This window comes from Malus sylvestris, chromosome 9 (assembly GCF_916048215.2).
Source record: "Malus sylvestris chromosome 9, drMalSylv7.2, whole genome shotgun sequence".
Taxonomy (NCBI): domain Eukaryota; kingdom Viridiplantae; phylum Streptophyta; class Magnoliopsida; order Rosales; family Rosaceae; genus Malus; species Malus sylvestris.
Window position 1 is genome coordinate 16,068,863 of NC_062268.1, and position 8,513 is coordinate 16,077,375.

The 8,513-nt window shown below is 39.5% G+C and overlaps 1 long non-coding RNA gene across 1 annotated transcript; it reads right to left on the reverse strand.

Annotated features, from left to right (window-relative positions):
* Positions 1–1,319: 1,319 nt before the first annotated feature.
* On the reverse strand, positions 1,320–6,522 carry LOC126583285 (uncharacterized). The gene is made up of 4 exons (XR_007609710.1): positions 6,272–6,522; positions 6,071–6,180; positions 2,251–2,317; positions 1,320–1,537 (listed from the first exon to the last, which is right to left on the reverse strand). It is a non-coding gene; the product is annotated as an uncharacterized LOC126583285 (long non-coding RNA).
* Positions 6,523–8,513: the final 1,991 nt, after the last annotated feature.

Sequence of the window (8,513 nt, forward strand, 5' to 3'; positions counted from 1 at the left end):
GATTAATCTTGTGGAATAGATGCGAGATATGAGTGACCGATTGACAAATTGTATTTTCTCTCTGGCGCGTAAAAAACCTCGACAAAACATACTTTTTAAGCTATATCAATGAAGCATGTGCCACAACATAGAACCAAATTCGAGATTCACAATGATTGAATGGAGGTCCAACTATAGTAGTATATACCAGTCAGTGGTACGAATTTTATGCAAAATCTAACTTTTGTAAAGATTTATTATGTCGTCGTGTGCAAGATCTAGCTGTTGACTTTTTGAACCACTTAAGGGTAAGTACGATAAAAGAAAAATTAAATAGCATGATACTCTTTAATCTGGATGGCCAATATTTGATCAATTCCTCAATCAATGTGGAGGTAATCCAGTGTCTTCAGAAAATGATGATTGGGCCAATCCACTAAAGAGCCCAGAGAGTGAAAATGGATTAGATATAGTGTCCAATCTATGGTGATCACGGCCCATCCATTGAAAGCCCAAAGTAAGCTCAGTTTCTTACTTCGCAATAAAATGTGTTTTTTCTCAATACTTTGCATTCATCATGGTCTTTGAAACTCATTTCTGCTTTTTTTTTTCTTTTTTCTTTTTTCTTTTTTAAAAGGGGGACAACTAGTGGCAAGTCACGGTAATCCATTCATTCCCGATCGAGAGAGGTTATGGGGATTTCATCATGCCAGTGGTCATAGTAAAGCAAACTCACCAGTTCGGAGCATTCAACTCGTGACATTCCACATTTTTTGTTTATTGGAGAGTCGCAGTCTGCGCCCTTACCACTGGGTCATTTGTTGTGGTTCATTTCTGCTATTTCACTCTTTAATTTTGAAAAAGTAGCTTATAAGGAAGTTGTGGAATTACTAGTTGCTACTAGACTTGACATTTTCAATCCGAGCCGTTAAAATTAGTATTCGGGTGAGTGATAAACGAGTCAGGTGGTTAACGGGTCAGCCCGTTAAATAATGAGTCATTTTGGATGAACCAATGAAACCCGTTAACACCCGTTAGTGAGGACTTTTGTGTAAGTTCAATAGTCCTATGCCCAAATGGGTGGCCCTGTGTGGATCAAACGACTGCAAGCTTGCAATAAGCCAAATGCGAAAAGAGACATCTTTCAGATTCAATCCCTCGTGCTCACCTTTGCTGTGCCTGCAATTCTCAAATCCAATGGTTAAAAAAAATTTAATGGTCCAAATTTAAATCCAACGGCTAATGACACATCCCGACCTGGAAAGGTCGAAGCATGCTGGCCGTCACCGTGAGGTGATGTAACCATAAGGGTAAGTGATGCAAAAATTGAATAAAATTAAAACTAATTAGAACTAAACAGTGAAAGAGTGCGCAATTCGTGAGTTGAACCCACTACAATTATTCAGAGCATAATAGACAGTGAGGCTATGAAAGAGTAGTCAAAGCAACCAAAGTACACTTATTACATAATAGTGATAAGTTCGTACGTCTAAACAGAAGGAAATGTCAAAACTGCCGTGATTCCTCGAGTGCCACAGAGAGTACATCTATCTAGGTCCTGGAGGGGTGAAAAACAAAGTTGAGTGAGTCAGCAAAATAATGCTTATAAGAAAACCTTTATCTTTGAATATACTAACCCTTCGCCGTAAAACAAGTATTTTATCTTTGAATATACTAACCCCTCGCCGTAAAACAAGTATAGTTTCCTCAAAACATACTACGTAAGTATGAAATCCAATATATCACCCATATAACCAGAAATATGCCAAGTAAATGATGTATCATATGCCACAATAATAATAATGTGATAATCAATATGACTAAGTGCTCATCCATCTAAGCTGGCACACAAGTTCGAACAGATGGTTTCTGACACGAACAGGACTGGGTGTAATCAATATGCTCTAGTACTACGATCACGTGAAGACTGGTGCAAAATTACATCACATACACGTCGAATCGCCTAATGCAATCTACCCGACAAGACTGGCACTTAAACTTAGATCCAAGGCAAGCGAACGGTGCAGATGTGAACATACATGTGAAGGACTGGCCCTGGCCCTAGGGCGAGTACTAACACCGGGTGCAGCAAGATGAGCATGTACACAAGTACGTATGAATGCCATGACAATAATATAACAACCATATAGTAGCATTTATCACAATTTATATCACAATAATGATACTAGGCAAGTTAGGCGTAAAAGTGAAGTAAATACGCATTCATGGAAACTATAAATATATATAGGTATAAAACAACTACCCACTCACAAGTACGTCGTTGGGTCGTAGCTCCCGAGCCTAGCTTGGCCTCGAAAATCCTCGGAATAAGTTTCCCCTATATGTGAAATAACTAAATAACATTAATTAAAACATATAACGGAAACCTAAATAAAACCCCCATAGTTTGCTTAAACCTAGGGTGTAAATATATGAAATCGATCTACTCGACGACACGAACACATACACACATGTCAACCACGCGCCGCCTAAAGATCTGACCACGCGCGCCCACGCGCCCCCGCGAGTACACTGTACTCGCCTTCTTCGCGAAAATCTATAGTCTTGCAGATTTTTAGGCCAACTTCCATAGCCCCTAATGAGCTCGATTCTCAACCAAATTCACTTCTACAAAAGCCAAATTAAAGCTAGGAATGCGATCTACCGATCCCAATTTACAGAAAGTTCGAATATAGTCTATGTTGTTTAGAAATTTGGCCTGAAAGTGGCCAAACGACCACGACTTAGTGATGTCCAGAAAACTAAAATATAGCCTGTGATGTCCAGAAAACTAAAATTTTCTTCCCAACTTCCAGAGTTGATTTCTAACTCGTCACTTAACCAAACTTAGTGATTCAAAAACCATTTTGAAGTTAGGAATGTAGGGAACAAGTTTGTACCTAGAAGAAGTCAAGTTGTGGTCGAGGTTGACCAGAAAAACAGTTTGAAAGTGACTAAATGGCCACGGTTCTTGAATGAAAAATGGTAGGTTCTCATTCTTCTCGAGTTTCTAGGTAAAACCACACGTTCAAAACACAAACAAATGATCAATAACAACCCATAGAAGTGAAATGAAGGTTCTAAGGGTTTCTCAAGGCTTACCTAAGCCATGCATGGCCTGAAAATTGATATGTCGAACTCGCCGAGTCGACCTTCTGAGTTGGTGAGTCAAAACTCGTCCATACCAAATTTCAAGGACATAGTTGTGATCGTGGGACTGAGATGAACATGATGATGTAGTTTGTTTGTTCGATCCACGAGCTTTAGAGCTCGCTCATGAAGTTGCAGAGGAAGATAGAGTTCACGGGAGAGAGAAAGAGAAAGAAGAGAGAGGTTTTGAAATTTCCTTTGCTTTTTTTGATAGAGGAAGTTGAGGAATTACTAGTTGCTACTAGACTTGACATTTTCAATCCGACCCGTTAAAATTAGTATTCGGGTGAGTGATAAATGGGTCAGGTGGTTAACGGGTCAACCCGTTAAATAATGAGTCATTTTGGGTGAACCAGTGAAACCCGTTAACACCCGTTAGTGAGGACTTTTGTGTAAGTTCAATAGTCTTAAGCCCAAATGGGTGGCCCTGTGTGGATCAAACGACTGCAAGCCTGCAATCAGCCGAATGCGAAAAGAGACATCTCTCAGATTCTATCCCTCGTGCTCACCTTTGTTGCGTCTGCAATTCTCAACTCAGCTTTTGACATCCCACATTGTCTGCAATTATTCGAATCCCGAACACCCATTCCGCCAGCAAGGGTAAAATTTGCAGAGGGAGAAGAGGAATTGCCAAAGGTTGTTTTGTCTAGCGCCGACTTAATTGCATTTTTTGCATTCATCCAATCTTATCCAAATTAATTGTTGTTTGTTGATTTTGTTCCTGAATCAAAGTTTTGTTTTTGTTTGAGCTTAATGGCATTTTTTATTTATTTGTTAACATGGTAAAGAAAAATTGTTAATAGGTGAAATGGGTGACCCGTTAGCTTAACGGGTTGGGTTTGGATGACCCGTTAAATTAACGGGTCGGGTTTGACCCGACGCAAACCCAGTAAACCTGACCCGTTTACAGGTCTAGTTGCTACTCATGGTGGGTAAAAGGAATTCGTGGAATTTCTTCTATTTCAGTCTTGGTCGCTTGGGTCGGGATTTTGTGTTTATAATTTTCTATTTCTTAAAACCTACTCTAATTTTTGGAGTAAAATTCAAAATTTAGGTTCTAAACTTACGTCAACTTCCTCCAACCTTTAGGGCAAATATGAGTTAAAACTCAAAACTCATTTATGGGGTAAATTTAGCCAAGAATTCTCCCTGGGTTAGTGGGACTAACCCACTATATATATATATATATATATATATATATATATATATATATATATATATATATTAGTTTTATATTTATAAATTCATTGAATCCAATGGTTAAGATTAATTTGATCAAATCGAATGGTTAAAAAAAATTTAATGGTCCAAATTTAAATCCAACAGCTAATGACACACCCCGACCTGGAAATGTCGAAGCATGATGGCCGTCACTGTGAGGTGACGTAACCATAAGGGTAAGTGATGCAAAAAGTGAATAAAATTAAAACTAATTAGAACTAAACAGTGAAAGAGTGCGCAATTCGTGGGTTGAACCCACTACAATTATTCAGAGCGTAATAGGCAGTGAGACTACGAAAGAGTAGTCAAAGCAACCAAAGTACACTTATTACATAATAGTGATAAGTTCGTACGTCTAAACAGAAGGAAATGTCAGAACTGCCGTGATTCCTCGAGTGCCACAGAAAGTACAGCTATCTAGGTCCTGGAGGGGCGAAAAACAAAGTTGAGTGGGTCAGCAAAACAATGCTTATAAGAAAACCTTTATCTTTGAATATACTAACCTCTCGCTGTAAAACAAGTATAGTTTCCTCAAAACATACTACGTAAGTATGAAATCCAATATATCAGCCATATAACCAGAAATATACCAAGTAAATAATGTATCATATGCCACAATAATAATAATGTTATAATCAATATAACTAAGTGCTCATCCATCTAAGCTGGCACACAAGTTTGAACAGATGGTTTCTGACACGAACAGGACTGGGTGTAATCAATATGCTCTAGTACTACGATCACGTGAAGACTGGTGCAAAAGCACATCCCATACAAGTCGGATCGCCTAATGCAATCTACTCGACAAGACAGGCACCTAAACTTGGATCCAAGGCGAGCGAACGGTGCGAATGTGAACATACACGTGAATGACTGGCCTTGGCCCTAGGGCGAGTACTAACACCGGGTGCAGCAAAATGAGCATGTACATAAGTACGTATGAATGCCATGACAGTAATATCATAACCATATAGCAGCATTTATCACAATTTATATCACAATAATGATACTAGGCAAGTTAGGCATAAAAGTGAAGTAAATACGCATTCATGGAAACTATAAATATATACAGGTATAAAACAACTGCCCACTCACAAGTACGTCGCTGGGTCGTAGCCCCCGAGCCTAGCTTGGCCTAAAAAATCCTCGGAATAAGTTTCCCCTATATGTGAAATAACTAAATAACATTAATTAAAGCACATAACGGAAACCTAAATAAAACCCCCATAGTTTGCTCAAACCTAGGGTGTAAATATATGAAATCGATCTACTCGACGATACGAACACACACGTGTCAACCACGCGTCGCCTAAAGATCTGACCACGCGTGCCCACGCGCCTCCGCGAGTACACTGTACTTGCCTTCTTCACGAAAATCTGTAGTTTTGCAGATTTTTGGGCCAACTTCCAGAGCCCCTAACGAGCTCGATTCTCAACCAAATTCACTTCTATAAAAGCCAAATTAAAGCTAGGAATATGATCTACCGATCCCAATTTACAGAAAGTTCGAATATAGTCTGTGTTGTTCAGACATTTGGCCTGAAAGTGGCTAAACGACCACGACTTAGTGATGTCCAGAAAACTAAAATATAGTCTGTGATGTCCAGAAAACTAAAATTTTCTTCCCAACTTCCAGAGTGGATTTCTAACTCGTTACTTAACCAAACTTAGTGATTCAAAAACCATTTTGAAGTTAGGAATGTAAAGAACAAGTTTGTACCTAGAAGAAGTCCAGTTGTTGTCGAGGTTGACCATAAAAACGATTTGAAAGTGACTAAATGGCCAAGGTTCTTGAGTGAAAAATGGCAGGTTCTCATTCTTCTCGAGTTTCTGGGTAAAACCACACGTTCAAAACACAAACAAAGGATCAATAACAACCCATAGAAGTGAAATGAAGTTCTAAGGGTTTCTCAAGGCTTACCTAAGCCATGTATAGCCTGAAAATCGATATGTCGAACTCGCCGAGTTGACCTTCTGAGTTGGTGAGTCAAAACTTGTCCACACTAGATTTCAAGGACATGGTTGTGATCGTGAGACTGAGATGAGCATGATGATGTAGTTTGTTTGTTCAATCTACGAGCTTTGGAGCTCGCTCATGGAGTTGTAGAGGAAGAAAGAGTTCACGGGAGAAAGAGAGAAAGAAGAGAGTGAGGTTTTGAAATTTTCTTTGCTTTTTCTGATAGAGGTGGACAGAAAATAAAGAAAAGATGGGGTAGCTGAAAGTGGAATAATGTAGAGAAGTGCACGGGATGGGTTTTAAAAGGAATCCAAGGATAGGTTTTTAGATTTCCTACAGTAAAAGGAAATCGAAATCTATCCGAAGTAGATATTTTTACACTTTAAAATTTACACCTACTCGTATTAGCGTGTACAATTTAAATGTGATAGTGAGAAATAAAAAGGAAAGCGATAAGAATAAGTCCACGTCACTTACCAATAAGGGCATAATCGTCAATACACATACTCGGAGAGAAATTACATAGGAAAATTAGGGACGGGTCGTCACAATCTGCCCCCCTTATAAAAATTTCATCCCCGAAATTTCGATACTAACTACTATCAAAGCCATAAAATAGACGTGGATACATATCTCGCATACGCTATTCTGTCTCCCAAGTGGCTTATTCCACTGAGTGGTTCCTTCACAAAACCTTCACCATCCGCACGGCCTTGTTCCTAAGAACCTTATCCTTCCAATCAAGGATAGTCACTGGAACCTTATCATAGGTCAAATCTGGATTGATCTCCAGTGGCTGAGGAGGGATTACATGTGATGGATCAGAAACGTAACTCCGTAGCATCGATACATGAAACACATTGTGCACTCTCGCCAACTCTGGTGGCAAGGCAAGTCGATAAGCAACTTCACCGACTCGTTCAACGATCTGGTATGGTCCGATGTACCTAGGGCTGAGTTTCCCTTTCTTTCTGAATCGCACAACACCTTTCCCCGGCGATAACTTCAAGAATACCCAATAACTTCAAGAATACCCAATCACCAACCTTATAAACTCTGTCGGTAGAATGTCTGTCGGCGATACTCTTCTGCAGATCCTGGGCTGCTTTCAGGTTAGCCTTTATCACCTGAATGTTCTGTGTCGTCTCCTTCACTATCTCAGGGCCTACTAAAACTCGTTCGCTAACCTCGGACCAACAAAGTGGAGTATGGCACGGTTTCCCATATAACGCTTCAAATGGTGCCATACCAATACTATAATGGAAGTTGTTGTTATACGCGAACTTGCCAAGCGTTTCCAAACTGTAGAACTGACGATCTCAACATATCTTCCAAAGTCTGGATAGTTCTTTCTAACTGCCCATCTGTTTGGGGATGATAGGCGGTGCTGTAGAGTAATCTCGATCCAAAAGCTACCTAGAACTTCGAAGTGAATCTGGGATCCCGGTCAGAAATGATACTAACTGGGACTCTGTGGTACCTAACCACTTCAGAGATAAACCGTTCGGCCAACTAATTTAACAAATAATTCTCACAAACGGGTATGAAGTGCGCTAACTTGGTAAGTCAATCAACTACTACCCAGATACCATCGTGACCATTTCGAGTACGAGGTAACTTGTACACGAAATCCATCGTAATATTTTCCCATTTCCACTGAGGTATCGGAAATGGTTGTCGCAATCCAAACGGCTTTGTCCTTTCTGCCTTAACTTGCTGGCAAATTGCACAACGACTAACATACTCTGCAATCTCTCTTTTCATACCTGGCCAATAATAGAAGTGTCGGATGGTATGATACATCTTGGTGCTCCCTGGATGCATCTCAAAAGCAGATATATGCGCTTCATCCAATATGTCTTTCTTTAATTCCTCAACATTCGGTACAAACATCCGTTTGCCTTACATAAGCATGCCGTCAGGATCTTTAATCCAGAGGTCATTTTTTTCCCGTCTGCCACCAGCCTTTTATCCCCATTTTTTTGTTACAATTTGTAAATCAAGATAGTATTCGATGTGGCCAATTCTCTGTTGCAGTTACATACAATTTTTTTTTATTTATTAATTCATGACTGTTGTATATGAGATTTGAACTTAAGATCTCTTCCAACAAAGTGAAGTTTATGTGCCACTAAATTAAGCAATTGTTGGGGAATTGCATACAGAACTTCTCCTAAAACACTTTAATAGCGTGTTTATGCATAAA